We start from the raw sequence: 12,285 nt of genomic DNA, 5'->3' as shown, positions 1-12,285 counted from the left end.
GTAAAAACGAAAATAAGAACAGCGTCAATTTATTCTCTAAGAGATTGGTGTACTTTGTTGTGGCTCTAAAGAGGAAGCAGGATTATTATAGAAAAGGGCCACTGTGTGCTGCTCGCATTCTAAACTTGCATTGGAGGTCGTTGGATTGTCTGATGACATTACGGAAAGCAACCATTTATTTATTCTTTTGCCCAGACTTTGAGCTGATACTGTTGTTTCTCTAAAACGAAATTAACGTTGAATTATTTCTTTATCGAAGGTAAACGAAAAACAAAACAAGGATCCTCTTACATTGTTGCCAAATCTGACTAATGATTTTGGTGTAGCCTGCTATAACTGAAGTGAACGTGCTCTTCACATACTTCATCAGTATATCAAGGTCGTCACGTTGATGTGACTTGCAAACACATCCTTGCAACACAGTGACACCCGCAACGAAAGAATAAGCGTGTTCCGTTGTTGTATGCTTGCCTACGGTGATTACTGCTATCTTTGTGCAATCTATGGCAGATACAGCTCATAATTCTAACTAAGCAGTGGGCATTAACTTTTATATTTCGTGTTTTCACAGCTCAAAACTCGAACACTGTTTTTGTCAAAACTCGAATACTTGAAAGCCGAGACCGTGGAGGAATTCGCTGCGTCTAATTATAGCTCGGGCTCTTTACCCGCTCGTGCAGCCATGATAACTTCTTGTCGGGCAAGTTGGCAGCAGTTCACTGTAAATATTTAAAGGCGCCAGAACACGCAAGCATAAAAAAGAAGACAACGGGACAGAGAGCTCTATCCCGTTCTCTTCTCTGTCTTCTTTGTTTTCTCTTGTGTGTGGGTGTTTTTGGCGCCCTTAATTATCTATAATGTGTAGCCACAAGAAAGGAGAGGATTTATCGCTGGAAGAATGAGAAGCCCAGCCGTTTCTGTTTCAAAGACGCGAGCCAAGATTTCAATTAAACTGCGTTTCGAATGACATGTAAAAACTCATATCATGAAAAAAACAAAAAAAAGGTACCTGCAAAATCACCGTTCTTTCTAGAGAGAGATGTTCGAAAGTCTGGATGCAAGATATAAAAGGACACAAGGGCATTGTTGATGATGATGATGTCCTCGGGCTTAATGGCACATGTTGTGGGCTAGCTGCTTTGACAAGGCAGAAAGGAACAGTGCAGACACGGGACGATGAAGGTGAACGACACAGGCGAAACACACAGACAAAATCTCTTTTCGTGGACTCTCAAAAACTGGAACAAAAGATAGACTGGCAGCCATTTTTTTTTTCGCCAAAAATTTGCCTAAATATTGGCGGGATGTAAGGATGAAGAGGATGAAGAGCGGTCTGGCCGAGTGTGGTAGTGCATACTTTGAAGAAATCGAACACGAATCCAACCACTTCAGTGTGTTGATTGGAACCAGTCCCGTGTTGTCCTTCAACAATGTATTTTCGCAGACGGGGTCACCCATCTTGTTCCAGATCGACGGCGACTCGGCTTTCTTTTTTGAGTCCTCTCCTTTTTCGAAAAAAACAAACAAACATTCACTTCGAACCACCTTGTGCTGGTTAGGTCATTCTAGCCGGGATTTCAAGACGGTAAACGCACTGCTCTCATGTTTCACGCCACGTAAAACCAACCCACAGCCCATCGCTACCGAAGACACAACGTTAACTGACTGTACGGGTGTTTCTCCTGCGTCCTCCAGAGTGCGCTTCCGCGCCTTCGAACGCCTTCGGGGAGCGCTTTTCAAAGCAAACGCAAAAGCACCGTTTAAGAAACGTTTTGTCGCCGCGGTCGATTAATGACTCCGGTTCACGGACAACGATCACGCCTGCTGCCGAAGCAGTCTCCCCACGCTCACCACCGTACACGCAGTCTGTACACCAGTGTGGTCGACAATGCCGCGGGGCAACTTCGTCGGTCGTGAAAATAGGCCGCATAACTTATCGCCCGCACTATTCAATGCCGCTGCGAACTGCGCAGACTGCCAGCCGTCCTGGAGGGCGCGAGATACACATGTCAGCTCCTCTTTTCGTAAGCGGCTCTTTCGAGAACTTTATGGTTGCCGGTATAGAATTCGTTGCCGCTTCGCACTCGGGCAGCGTATCTGCCGCTGCCTGCCGCGCTCACAACACTGAATGCGTGCGCGTTGCACCAAGAGCGCTTAATTATGCACGCCGTGGTCTGAGGGCTGCCACGTGCGCCTGCGTATGCTCTGGCTGGAAGATGAAACTCGAGGAGGAAATGTCACAGCGCTCTTTTCAGCGTGTGCTCGTCCAGGTCTATGACGTTCTTGCGGTTCACCTCTCATGTTTGCTTCATGCGTACGCTCGTCCAAGAGGATGTTTGCTTAGTCCTGTTTGTACCTTTCAAAGTTTACTCGCGACGCTATGCGGCGCGCGTTGTTTGCGCCGTGACAGGCAGGTGCGACTGCTACAAAAAAAAAAAAAAACACACGGGCTCGTTGACAAAGGGTTGGACTTATGGAAAACGGGAGGCGCATTGGTATGTGCGCAATTTATTTTTGAACATTTATTGCTCTCAGAAAAATGGAAGCGGATGCGATTTTTCCGCAGAAAATTTCCCGCCCGCCGCGTTCCTGAATCAGCCCTTACGCCGACGTCGTGCCTAGGCGGAAAGACGAATGCTAGGACTTCTCGCTCAAAGACGTTGAAATCTTCTAACGCCTTTCGCAGTGTACGTGGTATAATTTTCAAAACAGAAAAAAAAAACGCAGTTCGGTATTCAGACCAGGTACGAGATAGTGGCGACCAAAGAGAATGTTCTAAGCTCATCGTTTTCCGACGTTTGGTGAAGTTACGAGCAAATGGTTATGATTGTGCAGATTTCAAGCGCATTTTCTTCTTTCCAGCTTCGACCTGAGGCAGCGCATACAAAACGCGTAGAAATGTAGAAAACACGTAGCAATCAAAAGCAATCAACTGCCTGCTCGGTCCAAACGAACCCACGACTTCACCGCTTTGAGTCGCTCATGAGGTATCTCAGACCTCACGGACCCGGGAGAAGGCCTGTCTCCTTCCTCTCCCTCCCTCACCTCACCTCTACCGCAGTGCCACAGAAACCTTAGCGGGAGTATGACTACATCTTTACGAGCACATGCCTCACTCCCGTGGCCATTGCAGTCAATGAACTTTCCTTTGAAATGCGTATAGACATGGTTACCTTGACTAGGTGGGTCTTAATGACTGTGAAATCACAAGCGACAGATCAACGATGAAGGAAAATCACGAATAATAGTCGTTACTTGAAGCCGTTAGTGCACGGTGACTTTTCGGTGCCTGCCTCACGCGGAAACCTACTAGGAAGGGTACGTGCAGCCTGACCCTTTAATTGTTCGTGCCTGAAGAGACTGCTGTCAGAGGGAGCCATTGCTCGGTAATGAAAGTTAGTCACGAATGGTTCTCCGAACGAGCGCTGTCGAATAAAAAAAAAATAACAATACTTCTCACACACGCACGCGAGGCACCGTGTTGAAGAACTGTTAGCAGCATTCTCTTGATATACGTAAAGAAGAGAACTACCGAAGTTGGAAAGCTGGTAGCCAGTTTCCGAAACAAAGCTACTTCACAGGGACCGCTTTGGCGTGAGCATCGTAAATAGTTTAAGCGTATGAACCTAAACACGCACTTTGATTCAACCCGCAAAGAGAGGTTCTTAAAATATTGTGGTACAACTATTTCATTCCACTTATTCCAAGTAAATTTTAAATTTACTTACTGTACTGCAAGTTCCAAAGTGCCAAAGTTACACCCGGGGTGTAAGGAGCCGTAGCGGAGGACTGCAGCTTGACTTTGACCACCTGGGGATGTTTAAAGTGCGCCAGTGAAAACTTTACTGCACGTTCGCTTTTGCATTGCACCTCTACCGAAATGCAGAACCTACTGCCACGAATGAAATCAATCAACAGCTTCTGCCCCAGCCCTGATACAATAGAGGAAACCGAACACTATCTTTCTAATGTGACCGCAAGAGCCGGGAGGGGTATGGGTGAAAGGGGCATAAAACTGCTAGCAAAACTTTAACAAATATAAATGTGAGACTGTTTATACTTTGCGTGTGCTTGTACCTTGTCTCTTTTATTACAAGACACGCTCGTAGTATTTTGTAACGTGCACACGTATTGAGGACCTCGCAGCATTGCGAGTTGCCACGAAGAAGAGAGCCCTTGGAAACGCCTCCTCGGTCGCATATTGATTCCGCCCTTGCAGGCGTGCTCGGGGTAATAGCGCTCGCTACTGTTTCGGGACGACCCCACTTCCCCAGTCTCCTTTTCTTCCCCTTCCGTCCTCCTCCGCAGGCCCCCAGGCACCCTTCCGTAATGGCGCCTCGATGGTTCTAATTACCTGTCCCCGGCGGCTGGCGCTGACTGCAAACCACGGCCGGCGCCCCTTTTGTCCGTAAATATAGAAGCGTCCTCTACCTTGACACGACGCCGACGGCGGCGCTCCCTAGTGGCGCCGCGGGGAGTAGCTCTGCGCGCGCGTACCTTCCTGAGCGGAAGTGTCGCGTTTCGGGTGTTGATGACGTCCGGCGCACGTGTCGTGTGGCGAAGCCGAAGCAGCGTGTAAGGACTTTGCGTCATTAGGGAGCTTTAGCTTGACCTATATGAATCGCTGTTGCTGTGCTACGCTGATTCGCTGAGATATTGAGATTCCGGAAGTAGCGCAGGCGACATATTGCGAGGTTGAGATTAACATCTTTGTTTCTTTGTAATGCTCCCAGCAAGCGCAGGAAACAAAGCATTAACCCTGTACTGCGTAACATTTTTGCATTTTGCTACAATTTCTGGCCCATTTACCGTGTTCTGATCATTTCTTTTAATATTTCAATTTGTATTTTTTCTTCAAGTACGAAATATTGTTCGCCCGACTCATTTGCGATGTATTTTACTCTGACGGTTTTGTAAGTACGCATAGCAGAACAGTACACATATTATGGCGATTTGCAGACAATCATAGCAGATTATTATCATTGTTTTCAGTTTTCAGGAGTGTTACGAAAATTTGGAGGAGGGTGCGATAGAACTGTGGGCCGGGCTAGATGAGCAACTCAGCCTCCCCAGACGACGGGGCTAGAGCGGGCATGGACATCAATCGAAGGTAGCAACCTGCCGTCGTAATCTTGATGGATTTCGGTTCAACACAGCTTCACAAGATGTCGCCACTGACGCGCCGGATCCCAGATGCGTGTTGGTGCGACGACAATAGGGCAACGCTGCTGTTTGAAGGCGAAACCTTCAACACTTAAGTTTCAAGATAAAAAAAAAGGCAACGCTATGAGCATACTTTCAAGCAGCACAGAAACATGAAATGCTGGCACATAAGAACTTCTGACGCGTAATGAATTAAACAGAAAGAGATTGGAATACAACACACCGCGCTTTATGAAAGCCTTTGAATGAGGCAGGAATATCTGAAGGTGCGCTAAAAGCATAAAGTGTGGCATGGCCAAGCTGTCGTTCTCAGAATATGATGTTTTGATTATTTCATGCGTCGAAAATTTGGTAGTCCGAAATGCCTGAGTCGATATCGTCCTACGTTTCCACCGAAGAAGCCAAAAAGTATACCTGTGGGCATAATCGTCGTAACTGTTAACCCTAATGGAAATCCTCTAACAGCAAATATGCGTTAAGAAACTCACGAAAACGACGCCTGCGAAATGCACGTACCTGGCCAACCCTGATGGTCAAAATGAAGGACATAGAATTGGGTCTAGCATTATTGTACTGACTTCACTGCAACGCAACTTCGAGACAGCTGTTCGAATAAAGCGCGTTTATATCTGTTATGTAACAAACAATTTGTTTCGCGATAGCTTCAGTGATGAAGTTGAAGTGGCCAATGTGAATATTTCAATTCAATGTGGATATCTCGCCCGCCCTCCCTTTCGGAATTGTCTTAGACGCACCGCGATATCAGGCGATTTTGTGATAGTGCAGGGACACAGCCTGTCCTCCGGCTGCAATCTCACATTACATGAGATAATACGTTTAGCTTCCAAGCAGGGGATCGTGGATTTAAGCACCTTCGGCGGCGGCTGTATTCATGAAGGTTGTGTAGTGCGAAGAGCCCGAGTACAATGCGTCCTGCACTACACGCTGGATAGTCGAGCGTTTCACTACGCTATGCTCCATAAAAAAGGCTTCTTCGGCTCGAAAGGCTCTACAGTTTGAAGACAATTGCGCATTAATGCCTGAATTTCTCGATATGAATGCTAGGGCACAGGAACCTGCTGTCCCTTTTTTGCCTAATGGCAGGTTGGAAAATGTGGGAGCTGTTTTGTTTGCAATCTTTCATTTTGCCTGGCGCGGACGCAGTGCAGATGCTTACGTTTGATGAGTTTACTGTGGCCCGAACAGTGTGACTGAATTAATGGGACACTGAGGACAAATTGAACGCGTCTTGTATCGATAGATTACAACGTTGTAATGAAAAGACGCCAGTTTAACTAAAAACGCAGGTTTTAAAAGCTAGAAAAGGTCAAAAAATGAAATACTGGTGTCACCATCATCGTCCGTTTTGGCAAACAAACTGCGGTGCCTCAAGACAGTTTCCTTTTTTTCCTTGGGGGGGGGGTTCGGATCCCTGAGGCTAACATACCCCACCATTCACTTCCAAATGATGATCACGGAGTCCTTTTCTGTCCTGACGTCATGAGTATGAATGGAATAGCGGGAGAATTTGTAAATCTAATTTTCTAAGCGTGAATTGCGCCTTTTGCTGCCGGAGAAACATCAACACAGCCAGAAAAAGCCAGAAAACTGAGTTTTATCAAAAGAAAGATTGAATGTAGCTGTCCCTTTGAGGGGCTCTGCGGCTGGCGCAACAGCTTCGTTCGCGGTGTTACAAAAATTTCTGCTCTCAAGTATTCCGCACTGCCGCCATTTGCAAGCAAAGATTGTAACAACAACTGTGATGTTACACTCAAAAGTGTCCTGTAGTTGATTATTTAAAGTCCAGCATCGATTTGTTGCAATTACAGATTCAAAAGCACCCTGCAATAGTGAGCACACAAACAGGGCCTGTTCAGCGCCTTTAGCTGCTGAGGAGACCTAATCCGTCCCACTCCTGAATATATTCTCTTAGCAGCTCATGTCCTTGTCTACTTTTTGCAACGTTCGCCCTGGTTACGTTTACAGGCTCGAACGAAAAAGAGCAATGCTCTGGCTAGCTAGTGAGTGTATTATTCATTTTTGGCAACATCGGAATTCCGGAGCACGAAGCATATGTCTCTGTTGCGTTGCGACTCTCCTTTATAATGGAGAGTTAATGTCCATGGTGCGGCGACACCCCAATCCTAACACATATTACATGGACATGTCCCCAAAAACTCCACCAACTAAAGTCAAATGCGGCCCTTCTGCTGTGGGAGGTGCAGCTGACCAGCGCACGCCTCGACAACCAGGCAGCGCTCCTTCTCACCGGCAGAAGGTCGGCAGAAGCCTCCGGAGCCCTGTACTGAGGCACTACCTACATTCACGCACTCACTCACGCACCCACTCATGCACTCACCCACTCACGCACCCACTCATGCACTCACCCACTCATGCACTCACCTACTCACGCACCCACTCACCCACTCACGCACCCACCCACTCACGCACCCACACGCACTCACCCACTCACGCACCCACCCACTCACGCACCCACCCACTCACGCACCCACTCACGCACCCACCCACCCACTCACGCACCCACCCACTCACTCACTCACGCACTCACTCACGCACTCACTCACTCACGCACTCACGCACTCACTCACTTACGCACTCACGCACTCACTTAAGCACTCACTCACGCACTCACTCACTCACTCACGCACTCACTCACTCACTCACTCACTCACTCACTCACGCACTCACTCACTCACTCACTCACTCTCACTCCTCCGTCAGCAAACAGCCTTCAGCATGTCAATGAGGGCTCCACCATTGCTTTTGTTTGGGCTTTTATTTGTGCAGCATGTACTGCGGCGACCTTGGCAATCTCCTTATGCCCGATGATGTCCGGAGCGTCGATAGGAAGCTATGTTAGCGAGGTGGACAGGGCGGAAAAGACGGAAGATGAAGGAGAAGCAGCAGGAAAAGGAGAAGAGGAAGACGTTATACATTCTAATACGTATGACTTCTATTTTGTTCGGCAGCACACGTCAGAAAACTTCCTTTCTAGGTGTATCTCTCTTAGGCCCCTAAATTCAATGTATTTTGCTTTCAGGACATGATAGTTACGTTGTCGGATTTTTTAAAAATTCTTTTGAATGTGGAACAGTTGTGGCGTTCAGCCAGTGCCTTCACAGGTCATCGTTTCGTGCATTCTCATGCCCAGCTTCGCTGGACATCAGCAACTACAGCGTCGTCTCATGGCTGCCAGTACAGCGAACACTGCGTAACTCAATGGGTATATTTCAGACTTCTAGAGTGATAAAAACTGGAGTGTCTCGTGACAATCTCTGCGAAGACTGAGATTACTATGGCCGCCTCTTCTGCCTCGCTACAAAGTCTCACCTATCAAATTATTCCTGCGCTGACACCGAATATTTTCGATGGCCAAACAAAACCAAAGGCATGTACGGCATATTCGAAATTCCCGCGCTGATTTCGAGTGTTCAGGGCCAAGTGATGGCAGCCGTGGAAACTATAAGCGTTTGTCTAGATTTCTTGGGCTTACGGCTACTCGCCCGGCGCACGTGCACTCATCGTGCATTTCCAACCCCTGGCCATTTTTTGCGCTGCGTGCTCCCTTCAGCGGCGCCCGTATGACGTCACGCGTGACGTTGAGAGCTTTCTCTTCTCGACAAAGGCCTCGCCTAATTTTGGAGCATACGGGCCGCTAGTCTAGAGGAGGTCCTCTGTGTCGGCGGGGATTAAGAGACGCCGGGCGTGACCCCATTTCCTGGACAGCTTTAACGCCGCCTCACACGTGCTCTGGAATTAGGCCCCAGTTAGTTAAGCGGGATTAAGCGCTCACCGATCGCAGGTGCTGTAGCCGGGGAAGGATGTCAACACCTCCACTTTTTCTGTATGATATGCGTCGGCTTCCCGTCCGTGCGCGCAGCGCATTTCCTCTCCGTCCTGCTGCACTTCGAACGTCTCATTCTTTCGTGTCGTAATACTAGTAAGAGGAGTTCGCTTACAAAGCTCGATGGTCGATTACCACAAGCGGAAGTTCGTTAATTATAAACTATTTCAAAGAACAGGCCACAACAAGGTTTTGCTTTGAGCTTCCTCCGATCTCAGTATACTGCAGCTGTACTAGCTTCGTTTCATCCCGCGTGTTCTAATGTGCCCGTTATTTTTCTTTCTTTTTTCTTGTCTCGTAGTGAGCACGACAATCAGTTAATAAAAGGCGGACGCCATCGTGAGTGAGAGTGACCCAATTTTGCTAATCGGTGCACGTGCCCAAGAGGGTACCTACTAGCAACTGTACAATTCAGTGCTCTCAGCGTGAAAGTCAGCGATGATATTTATGCCGTTGCCTATGCTGAAACGCGTCCGTCGAGGTTCAGCTTAGTCGTAGATTAACCCTTGCAGTACTGAAAATTTTATACTCCGCAGGGATTCCTTTCTCTTCCATATTCAGATTCTATATCAGCCAGGGAACGTATATAAAGCAAATATTGCTGGTGTGCACACGGCTACTAATTTTAAAAGGACGCCAGAGAGCAGTGCTAACAACACTTTCTGAACAATGTAAATCATTTATGAAACAAAAATAATGGATTAGTTAATCTGAGCACAAAGAAGCCTATAGCAGCAGTTGACGCAAGACCTTGAAGCAGGTACACATCGAAAAGGGGGCTCGAGGGTGCCCGGGCGAGGGTGCCCAAAATCGAACTCATTCCTCCCCATTCCTCCTAATTGCTCTTAGCGGTGTGTTTGTTGGGCTTGTAGCCGGCACAAGAATTTACTCCGCACACCCAGCATCCCCCCACCCCTCCTCCTTGAAAAAAAAATAATATTCTATCTATGTACCTGCCACTTTCCAGAAGCTCCACCCACTCCCCACCCTCCATAAGCCTCTTCATGAGAGGAGCCCCTCACCCACCCTCCTCCACTCTCAACCCATCTCCTCCCTCCAGAATCCTCCGCGCAAGGAAAGCCCACGAAACAGCGGGGGGGGGGGGGGGGGGGGTATAGACGTGCCAAGTGATTGATGCGTAAGAGTATGCATCAGCATTAGTGTTCCCCCCGGAAGGGGCAGCCGCTGCCACTCAGGTGTTCAGACCGTGCGAGCGGGTCAATAGTCAATAAGTTTATTTTCCAGTTTCAGCTGGAGGGTTTCCTGGCTAAAAGCTGCCTGGGCAGCTTAGTGGTGTGTGTGGGTGGTGTGATCCAGTCCGTCAATCCCCGTGTGATGCACCATACCGCTTCTCCACTCTCTCCTACCGGCAGTGCGATAGCAGAGAAGCGGTTGATGCCTTTACCGGTAGTGACGTCACTCCCGGTTTTGGTTGCATGATAGCTGGTCTGGTGACGTCACTACCCTCGAGCCAATGGGCGAATTTTATGACCGACGGCACATTTTTTTCCTCCAGTTGAGAGTTTTAATGAAAAAAAAACGAGAACTACACAAAACAGAATTGGTGCTATGTATCACCTCTATCAACTTCACCTCATCGGTGCACCTCCGCTTTCATTTTAGGAATGCATGCCATGCGGCAGTGAAGAGACTCCCGTTCCTTCGGAGTTTGCTCCAAGTGAATGCCAAGTGAGTGAAGAACTGCGTTTAAAGGGCAGCTGGAAAGGTTTTAGAATTCAGCGAGTAGATAGAATGCGCGAAGCTTGCGGGTAAGGGATGCGAGGTCCTGTTGTGTAAGCCTTTGAAATTATGACGCAATCGCCGAATAAAGCCGCGATGGCATTTAGGCTTCTCCGCAGCGCACACCACCGCGTAGAAGGCCCGATAAAAGCGTCATCTACGGCTGCGGTACATCTTCAACGCAGAAACGCTTCCGCCAAGGAAGAAAACCGACATTTTCGAATTCAAAGCCCGTGTGGCGATGTTCGGCGGCATCCGACGGAGCGTGGGCGAAGGCAGCGGAAATCGGAGGTATCACCATAGATGGCTCCATAACCGCGCTTCGCCGCACTCCATTGATGCTTTAAGATGAAGCCTACGTTAAACTTTTAAAGGCTAGCGAAAAAAAAAAAAACTTGGTGTGCTTTACCTACAAGCTTCATAGATCTGAATCCCTCAACTTGGTCAAATTCTCGAGAACGTCTTCTGCTCATTATCTTTAAACATGCATGCGCTACTATCAACTGCTTGCGATAAGCACGTCAGGCGTTGTGCGAGCCGTACTTATGCATACGTCTGCTCCGTTAACACGTTGATCCCTTCTCAGATTCTGACAGCACCAGTAGCGTCAGAATACGCACTGATGTGGACTAGTTCGCCAGAGGAGTTAGAAAGAAAAGGAGACTCGAAAGATACAGTTCGTCCCCTTCGTCCTTTGTACAACTTAGGGGAGTACAAATCACCATGATTTATGCTCAAAAACGAAAAGCTAGCAAAACAGACATCTTTTTCTCGTTTTTTTTTTTACATGTTTTAACGCTGGAGGCGTTGTTTAGCACGGTAATGCAAGGAACGGATACTGCAGCAGAGAGCATGCATCAACGCAAAGAAAATATAATTGAAGCTTGTCTCTGCTGGAACATGCCGACTGAGAAGTGATGTGATACACAAATCTAACTTTGCTGCGTCTTTCTCGCCACCGTTTTGTCTCCTATCCGCCTCTCTCCGAACGTATGCACCCAACCCGCCATCTATATACCTTCAGCAATCTCAGAGAGAAGCTGGTGCATAGACAAGGCGGCGAGAACAAGCAGGGATTCCGATCGAGTCTCTGCAGTTCACCTGACTGGGAAAGACGCCCGTCCGCCTCCTGCATACCGAATGCCTGCCACGTTCCCAACTTGCAAATTAGGCACTCCCCTCCGTGACACATATTGCCTCGCCTACGTGAGTGCGTGCCGGCGTACGGAGCTCCAACTTCTCTCCGCCTGAGTGTGTTTGCAGTGAAGTGAGCGCATTACGTCGACAATTGTTCGCCAGCGCGACGGTTTTCGGGGCGCCCGCATGGGGTTCTGCACTGCGTCAGTAGTGTATACACGTCAGTGTGCGTCCAACGATGCGTCGCACCAGAGTTGGCAAATAAGAGGCGACGACGGCTGCCCGTACTGCGCGGCGCTCGAAAGCACCCGCGGCCCGAACCCAAGCTGCGCCCGCATCTGTCGCAAACTTCTCCAATATCGCAAGCGTTGGCACGGACG

Source organism: Amblyomma mixtum, chromosome 1 (genome assembly GCF_055824585.1).
Source record: "Amblyomma mixtum isolate Tamu chromosome 1, ASM5582458v1, whole genome shotgun sequence".
Lineage (NCBI taxonomy): Eukaryota > Metazoa > Arthropoda > Arachnida > Ixodida > Ixodidae > Amblyomma > Amblyomma mixtum.
Note: the sequence above shows the minus strand (reverse complement) of the source record.